Consider the following 10,065-nt stretch of genomic DNA (forward strand, 5'->3'; position numbering starts at 1 on the left):
CTTCTAATACTTTCAAAATTTGAGGTCACATTTTTAGGTTGTTTCTACATTTGAATTGATTTTTGTACAGAATGAGACATAAAAATTTACTAGTTCTATTCTTCTGCATGTGGAGATCCATTTTTCCCAGCATGTTATTATTTCCTAAACTTTTTCACAATTTTTAACAGTTTATGAATCTGTCTTCTGTCCAAGCAGAAGTCAAATTTTACTTTTACTTTTGAAACCCTGATTTTATGGACTTGAGAAAAATCTGCATGAGCCACAGTGCTCCTCAATGAATTTTGGATTGAAGCCATGAAGCTTTACGTGTGGCAATAACGGGATCCTCTGTGGCTAATAGATGCCTTCCTAGACTAACTACACAATCTTAGACTGACAGCACCCCACTTATAGAAGAAGAAATGGGATTCCTTGGCCTTTGACCTGATGGTTAACACTATGATTTAATCTGACGCAAATGAGAAGCCAAATGTTCAAACTTGGTTAAGAAGCCTAATGGAGATCACCTGGCAAAAGATGTGGTGGGCAGTGAGGGCTACCTGATGGTGACTTCTGATACCATCAGCAAAAACTGGGCCAGGGATTTAGGGAAAGGAGACTGTTTACTAGCTGAAGAGGTGAATGAGATAAAAGAAAAACATTAATTTTTAGAAATATTTAGGAAAACATTAGTTATAGATCCACATTAGAGCAGATGATTGCTAAGGGATAGTTTTCTTCTATCTATCTATCTATCTATCTATCTATCTATCCATCTATCTATTCCAGCTTTTAACTAGACAGTGAGACCAGAGAGGCTAGTTTGAGCATGAGAGAGGAAATTAGATACTTCAGAGCACTATCAAACGGAGAAACAGCAATGATGCCACACAACTAAAATACAACTTTTGATGGAAATGTTGGAAAAAGAGAAAGCAGGATACTTTTCACTGTGGTCCTCTGGAGGGAGGCTGTGTAGAAGGGGGACCATGAAGGCAGGGGAGAGTTTTGCTGTAGAGGGGGTCATTGCCCTGAAGGCAAAGAGGGGCACAATTCAGTAACAGGCAATTCATCACATTGCCAATGGACAGCTTCCCTAGCTGTCTGTACAAGCGACTGTGAGTTGACCCACCACACCCACCTTCTTGACACAGCCCCATTTGAGTGTTTGAGGAAGTCCTTGGATCTAGTCTGGTGTTTTCTCGCAGCAACCAAAGCACCTTCAGGCTGATATCCCATCACCTAATCAGTGATTTCTTGTTTTATGCTTTGGAAATTTAAGTCTTTGTTCTAGTGTAAATATTTGACACTCGGTATTTTTTAACTGAAAATAGCCAAGAGCTTTATAAATTTATAAAAATAAACAAGCATTATTTTGTCATGTCCACATCTCCCAAGGTAATAAAACCCTATCTATCCAGCTAAATAGGGCGTTAGAAGCACCATAGGATATGAAGAGGTGATTTTATTGAGGTGCCTTGAAAGTATCAAGTGGCTAGGATGCCAAGGTTTACAAAAAGCAAACAGAAGTGGGTAGTAAGACATTATGGAAAGGAACACTCATAACTTTTGAATAAATGTAAAACAACACCTGATTCTCCATTGCATTATAAAGAAGACACTGTAAGGACTAGAATTTTAGTGAATGAACCAAAGTCTATTTTACTCCAGAGGCACTCACATTTCTTCTTACACTGATACCACCTGAAATCATCATCATTAGTGTGTCATACTGCAAATCACCAAGATGAGGAAATAGCCTGTTTTCTCACTTAGCACTTATTAGGAGCTATTTTTCTTCTATTAGCCATACAAAGATAGACTTAATTTCTTTGGGCTAGAGATGAGGTGAATGTCTTGTTATATTTTGCAGACTAGTCTCAAAATCAAAAGCTTGAAAGATCATCTTGCTTCAGACTCTTGAGAAGATGAGATGACTGACCATCTTCTTACCTGGCTAGAGGTTAATCTATATTTGTTTATGTTCTCTTCCTGGTGCCTTTGAAGTAACTATTAAGCACAAATACCACTCCAGATCCCTGCTTTGGAATCCTTGATTTGTTTAAAATTTTGTTCTAGTTTTCACAGTCCTTTCTACACCATTCCTTGAATAGCTTCTGTGGCCATTTTAAAAGGATATATTACTAATAGACTTCAGCCACACCATGAATTAAACTGCCTTTCATGATGTAGCCTTAGAATCTTGACACCATTTGGGCCATTTTTAAGAAAGGTACACTGCTAAGTTTAAACCACTGTAATTAAGACTGCTTTAGAAGAATATTATCTTGGATAATACTAGTATAGAATATATAAGAAGTAGTGACAAATAAATAAGATAGGAAAAGGGATAATATTTGAAATATAAACAAAATATCTAATAAAATTTTCAAAAAAAGAGATACAACTTAAAAAACAACATATTCACATTATTCTCCACCCCTCACCTCCCTCTTACCCATCCATTGTCCTACCATTCTCTCTCAAATTCACAGCTTTGTCATTCCAAACAAATCAGCATATAAATACAAGATGAGTTGTGCTGTCTGCATGTATATGTTTCTAGGCTGAAGACAACTTATATGCTTAGTAAAGCATAATCAGAAACGTTTTCAAATACAAAGGATGACATACCAGATGAGTCTCACTCTTTGTTGTGCTCTTACAAGCCACCTCCCAAGGTAATTGCCTATGTTTCTTTTGGCTGTATAAATACTTTTGAAATATGTAAGTTGTTCTGAAAACCATAGTATAGTGTAAAAACATCAAATAAACAATCCTACTAATGGAGAGGCTAAGATAAGAGCAGCATGATTCCAAGACCATTCTGTGGTATACAACAAGACACTGTCATGTACAAATAAGCAGAAAGTGTATATGGATTGTACAATATTGGACCTATTTCTCCAATTACCAAATTAGATCATTGGATGACAGTCAACAAATTTCTAATTCCTTATATTTTTGGATTTCAATCGATTAGTATATGTTCATAATATTAATTTTCATATTAAGATATTAAGAAAAAGTAATTGTTACTTTCTGTTATTTTTGTTGTTAGAGGTAGAATTAGGTTTGCATGGGTTGTTGAAAGATTACTTCTTTGTTTCTTCTAGGGTGTAGTTTTGCTCCTTATGTTGGTCTTTTCAATCTATTATCCTTTGAAGGGCTGGATTTGTGGAAAGATATTGTGTAAATTTTGTTTTGTCATGGAATATCTTAGATTCTCCATCTACAGTAATTCAGAATTTTGCTGGATATAGTAGCCTGGACTGGCTTTATGTTCTCTTATGGTCTGTATGACATCTGCTCAGGATCTTCTAGCTTTCATAGTCTTTGGTGAGAAGTCTGGTGTAATTCTGATAGGCCTGCCTTTATATGTTACTTGACATTTCTGAGGAAATCTTGAGAGTCATAAAGATACTCTACCCAATTGTACTTTACCCAATTGGAAAATTTTAAAGAAATGAGTAATTTTTATACATATCACTTACAAGGTTAAATCAAGATTACATAAGCAATTTAAACAGATCTTTAAACACCTGATGAAATAGACACATTGATTAAAAGGCTCCCTGCCAAAAACAACAAACAAACAAGCAAACAAACAAAGACAGAACCAGATGGCTTTAGTATAGGATTCTACAAAATTTTCACAGGAGAATTAGTGTTGGTACTCCTCAAATTTTTCCACAAACTAGAAAGAGAAGGAACACTGCTCAGTTCATTTTATAAGACCATAGTTGCATCAATATACAAACTACATAAAGACCCAACAAAGAAAGAGAGCTATGAACCAATTTTCCTTATGAATATAGATACAAACAAAGTGAAAGATAAAAACCACATGATCATCCCATTAGTTGCTGAAAAGGCTTTTGACAATACCCAACACCCCTTAATTATAAAAGTCCTTCAGAGTTTAGGGATAAAAAAGACATACCTCAACATAATAAAGACAGTTTACAGCAAGCTCATAGCCAAGATCCATTTAAGTAGAAAAAAATTCTCAAAGAAATTCCATTAAAATCAGAAAACAAGACAAGGCTGCCACTCCCTCAGAACCTACTCAATATAATCCTCAAAGTCTTAGCTCAAGCAATAAGACAACTGAAAGACATCAAGAGGTTATAAATTGAAAAGGAAGAAGCCAATGGATCTTTATTTGCAGATGATATGATATTATACATAAGTGACCTTAAAAATTCCACTGGAAAACTCCTAGAACTGATAAACATATTCATCAATGCAGGTGGATACAAAATTAACAAAACATCAGTAGCTTTTTAATGTGCAAATGACAAACACACTGAGAAAGAAATCATGGAATTACAATCACCTCAAATAGTACAAAATATCCTGAGGTAACTCTAAACAAGCAAGCAACTTGACTTCTATGACAAAAATATCAAAATACTGAAGAAAGAAATTTAAGATAATATCAGAAGATCGAAATATCTTTCATTATCATGGTAAGATTAACATAGTAAATATGGTCATCTTATCAAAAGCAATCTATAGATTCAGTGCAATCCCCTTCAAAATTCCAGGACAATTCTTCATACACAGTGAAAGGATAAACCTAATAAAATAGAACCTTCCATCTATGTATGTATATATACACATATATATATATTTATATGTGTATATATACATATATATGTGTCTGTGTGTGCATGTGCATGTGTGTGTGCATGCATGTGTGTGTGTGTGTGTGTGTGTGTGTGTGTGTTCCAGTGCCATTATGAAACTGTCCTGCAGTTTCATGAACCAGGTTGTGTCTTGAAGGGAGGAAAAGACTTGAAACACAGAGTTCGAGAACAAAAGGACACGAAGCCAAGTTGAGGGGTTCCAATCAAGGCTTGCCACTTTACTTTTGGATTTCAGCATTTATACATGAAAGCCAAACTGGATTTCTAGGTTACAATGATATTTGCATAACATAAACAATGCGGGAGGAGTCAGGAAGAGTCCAAAAGGAGAAGTCAAAGGGAAGCCAGGCTGCTGGGCATGCCCACTCTTGAGGGCTACAGCTCAGGGTGTCCCAATGGTCTTGGCTCCGGCTCGGCTAGTGGAGAGGTTGGAGGCACAGCCCACGGTGGGGGAAGAGGTCAATAGCAGATGTCTTCAGGTGGTCAGTTTGTTTACACTCAACAAAGTCCTCAGCCAGCAGACATGAACTGAGTCTCTGGTTGCAAGCTCTGATGTCTCTGGGCTGAGGCAGAAGGGAGGGACCCAACATGTGTGTGTGTATGTGTGATCCTAATAAAATACCCAAATAATGGGAGAAACAAAGCACCAACCAGCCATCTCTTGTCATCAAATGAAGCTTCTAGTACCAGGACTGGGTTTTATCTGGTTGTTGGCCAAAGGGGTCCCACAGGAATCCCCAAACAACCCAGGCTATTTCCAAGACTATAAATTGTTCTCTATGAACTGACATCAAGGCCCTATTGCTGAATACAACACTTATACTATTCATTGAAGAAAGAGAAGTTGAGTTGGTGCCTAAACAGAGCCTTTAGTCTTACATTCTAGAGTTTTGGGTACAGGAAAGTATTCAGTATGCTATCAAAAAGTGAATTGTTAAACACCAAGCCAGCTACAGACCCCTTGACCTACAATGGTTTCCTGCCTGCAAGATTCGGTAGAAAGGCCCAATTCATGAGAGAAACCCAAACCACACAGTGGTTATATAACCAAGACCCTGAGACTAGATAGCCTGGGACCTAGAATAATACCAAATACTACTGTTCTAAAAAAAAAATGTAATGATAAAATGACTGCAAATAAAATTCTGCTATACTCATAGATTAGTGCCTTGTTTAGCTATCATTAGAGAAGCATCCTCCTGCAGCAGAGGGGAACAAATACAGAGACCCACAGCCAGACATTGTACAAAGAGTGAGTGACCTTGGAACAGATAATACTAAATGGGATGTCTCCACCAAATCCCTCCCTTCAGGAACCCTGCTGATGAGGAAGTTGAAAGTATAAGAGTCAGAGGGGATGGAGACAGAGGCAGCATGGACAAGGTCTACAAATGTGTTCACCAGGTCCTCTGCATATATATTATGGCTTCCAGTTTAATGTTTTTTTTTATGGGATTCTTGAGTATATATAAAGTGGGTGTCTTATTCTTGTGCCTTCTCCCGGACTCATTTCCTTCTTTTGTCTTATCTAACTCTGATGTGTCAGTTTTTGTTTTATCTTACTATATTTTAATTTATATTTATGATTTTGAGGCACATTGATTTTCTGATACGAGATCAAAAGGGAATGGATGCGGATGGGAGGGGAGGTGATCAAAAGGTGTAGTAGAGTGAAGGGAAACTGTAATCAGGATATATGATCTTTTTTGAAAATCTATTTTAAGCAAAAGAAAAGAGAATTAGTGCAACTCTGATAAATAATTATGTTTCATTATAGGGATTTTAAAATCATTACTAAAGCTCATAGAATAATCATAATAAAGCATCATTATTTCCTAGTACAAAAATTTAATAAAAGAAACAGTGTGTTCAAGCTTAATCTAGGAAAAACACAAAACAAATGTTGGGGAAAAGTTGTAGGTGGAGGTTGGAATGAAAAAGAATCATAGTAGAGGCACTGCATTGACTGAGGGACAGCATTGACTGAGAAGAAACTATGCAGTCACTTCTGTCAGCATTGAACCATGATTGACCAAGAACCAGGGATACCAGCCACTGAAGGAAGCAGCAGAGAAATCAAGAAAGTCAAACCAGTTCCTTGGATCATCCAAAGTGTGTAGATAAAGTTGCTTTCCAGGAAGAAGCAGTCATAGTGCTGAATAAGTCTTTCAAATGAGCCGATCTTCCTTTTTGTTCTATGGGCCACCTGGAACTGACAAAATACCCACTCTTTTGGCAGCAGCTCGAGAACAGTGTAGGCTCAAACACTTTCAATTAACATGCATCTGAGGAACATGGAATACAAGTAGTCTATAAAAAGTGAAAATTTTTGTTCACTTAACTGTGTCAGGAAGTTGTTCCAATGGAGAACCATGTACTTCCTTTAAGATCGTAATTCTGGATGAAGAGATTCTCTGTTATGACATCAGTTGCTCATGCAGCTTTAAGATGTACCATGGGAAAAGAGTCTAAAACAACCAGATTCCGTCTCATCTATAACTTTGCCAGTGGAATAATTGAACACCTCACTTCTAGATGTTCAAAATTTTGCTTCAAGATCCTGTCAGATAATATTCATCAAAAGCATTTACTGGATATTGCTGAGAAGGAAAGTGTCAAAATTGGCAATGAGGGGATAGCTTATCTTGTTAAAATATCAGAAGGAGATTTATGGAAAGCCATAACATTTCTTCAAAGTTCTACTGGACTAGCAAGTAGAAAAGGAAATCATGGAAGATGTGAACACAGACATTGCTGGGGTGATACCAGTTACAACCATTGATGGACTATTTATCAAATGTCAAAGTGGCTCTTTTGAAAAAACCAGAAGCTGTGGTAAAGGATCTAATAAATCAAAGACACTCAGCTACTCAGTTTGTCAATCAGCTTCATTACATGGTTATAGAAAATAAATAACTCTCTGAAGTCTGTTATTACAGAAAAACGTGTTGAGGTGGATAAATAGTTAGCAGATGATGCAGATGAACACCTGCAGTTAAGCCCTTGTATAGCTGTGATGCAGCAGTCAACTCCAAATGGTGAAGACACTGAATATCTTTTGTATAAATGACCAAACCAATTTTTTTGGATAACAGAAATGAATGACCAAACCACTTATAAAAATTCACAGTAGAGAGAAAATGTAATTTTCAAATAAATAAAAAATAATCCTAAGAAAATACAGACTGAAAATACAGCTCAGTAGTTAAGGGCACTGGCTGCTCTTCCAGAGGACAGAGGTTCAATTCCCAGCTCTCACATGGCCACTCACAACTGTAACTCCAGTTCCAAGGGATCTGCCACCCTCACACAAACATACATGCAGGCAAAACACCAGTGCATATAACAAATAATAAGAAAATCATAAAAATAAAAATAAAATGCAGAATGTGAGGAAATAGCACATTTTCAAGTTGAAAGTTTCCATGAACTTGGCCTATTCAGCCTCTTACCAAAGATTCGATATGTTGAAGGAAGCGTTTGTTGGATACATGTTTCATTTTCTCTGAGACACTGGAACACTTAAAATAGACACCTATAAGAACTTTGGAGAAAAAAATCCAAGAGATAGATAATATGTTTTAAACTTCAGAGAAATTAATAGACATTCCATGATTTTTATACTCAGTTTCTTCGTAGGTTAGTACATTTCATGATAGACAGCTTTTTGAGTATGGAGGGGAGAAATGTGTCCTACAATAAAATGGTCAAGCTTACTGGTTACCAGCAACAATTTTGGATGAGTATATACCAAGTCTTCCAGGTACTTTTGTCTAAACCTCATTTTGAGCCTATGAAAACTTAAAGAAAACACTAACAGGCTTTCTAATATCTCCAAGTTACCTTCTTAAAATAACTCTACCTACCTTGAAACTTCCTGCCAGGGAGAAATCAAGGCTACTAGGAAAATGTACCATTTATTCCAGCTAACTCTTGAGAATAAGGACTCTCTCTCTCAGTCTCAGTGAGAAGAATCAATCCTAGCTGATAGTTTCCAGCAAGCAGGTATATGTGGTCTTGACATACTTTCCTGAACTTTCTCCTTACAGTGTTTGCCTATCCTAACTCAGTGGAGCCCCTGTACATACTCCACCCACATGCCCTCATTTTCATTTAAAAATCAGTCCAGTCACCCATGTATGAATGAGAGTTTAGTCCCTGTCACACTGGATTATTTTCCTTCTATAATAGTTATGCCTGATTAAAATTTTTGAGCTTTTTCTCTGGTGTCCAGTTTTATCTTTGATATTGCATAGATGTCAAGGTTTCATATTCTGTCTTATTAAAACTGTCACTTTTCCTTTCCTTAGCATGTCATAAGCAGTTTTATATAATCATAAACAAACAGAATTGTGTATCACATCACATTTCTAACATTTATGTGGGTTTTATCCTGGGAAATTTGAGTAATATGTTTATATGTTTGGTTTATATCCTCCTGTCTCCTTTATTAAGCATAGAAGCAAGAGTGATAATTTAAAATAAAAACCTTAGAAACTGAACAATGCTTTAGTAAACAGATTTACTGTTCAAGAATCGGTCCTTACTATGCGTTAAAGCCTTGATCACTATACTGCTGTGGAGTTTGTTAACTAGAATGGAGTAGTTCTTGTTTATAATAGCAGTGCTACTGAAAGTGACTCAAGAACACTCCTGTGAGTCTGGTGCTAACCTGTGCTACATAATCAGTTCTGGGCCAGTCTGAGTTAGAGTAGGAGCCTGTCTCATAAGATATAAAAGAATTATATGTATTTTCAAATTATGCTCTTAAAATAAATTCAGTAAAGTGGGCCCAAGGCTAAGTTGACCTAATAATATTTTACTCGTTCTTTGGAATTGTACATCTCTAACAATGTAGACATGCATGTGTTTTAAATTTATTTATTTTTAGAATGTCATGTACATGAGTTCTGCATTTACATCATTTTCACTATTTCCTCTCTCCTTCTAACTCCTCTCATGTCCTCCTAGTCCCTCTCAGATTCATGTCTTCCTTTTTAGTTATTGTTATTATTACATGTATATATATATATATGTATATATATATATATATCTTCTTAGTTTATTTAGTGTTGTTTATATGCATATGTATTAAGTCTGACTGCTTGGGATTGGATAACCTATAATGGAGCATGTCACTATCTCCCCAAAGGAAAACTATCCATATTTTCATAATTATATTATTAGAATAAGTTCTATAAGTAGGGTACATATTAATTTTACTTTAAAATTTTTTCATTTATTGCTCAGAATTTTACAGAATTGTACATTTTACTAAGGAAGAGAAACACCAATTTTATTTTTTAACAAAAAATAATTGATTTAGACAATTATATTCCAAGCATAAATACCACTGATAATTTACATTTATTGGAAGCATGTCAATAACGTATACCTTTCTCAGGTGATTTTACAAACCTAGAAAAAAAGT

General features: G+C 35.9%; 2 pseudogenes; both read left to right on the top strand.

The window, feature by feature from the left end:
• Nucleotides 1-6,446, top strand: part of LOC116091303 — a 9,921-nt pseudogene extending 3,475 nt beyond the window's left edge.
• A 212-nt stretch (nt 6,447-6,658) lies between these two features.
• LOC116091357 lies at nt 6,659-7,704 on the top strand (annotated as a pseudogene).
• Nucleotides 7,705-10,065: the final 2,361 nt, after the last annotated feature.

Source organism: Mastomys coucha, chromosome X (assembly GCF_008632895.1).
Source record: "Mastomys coucha isolate ucsf_1 chromosome X, UCSF_Mcou_1, whole genome shotgun sequence".
Taxonomy (NCBI): Eukaryota; Metazoa; Chordata; class Mammalia; order Rodentia; family Muridae; genus Mastomys; species Mastomys coucha.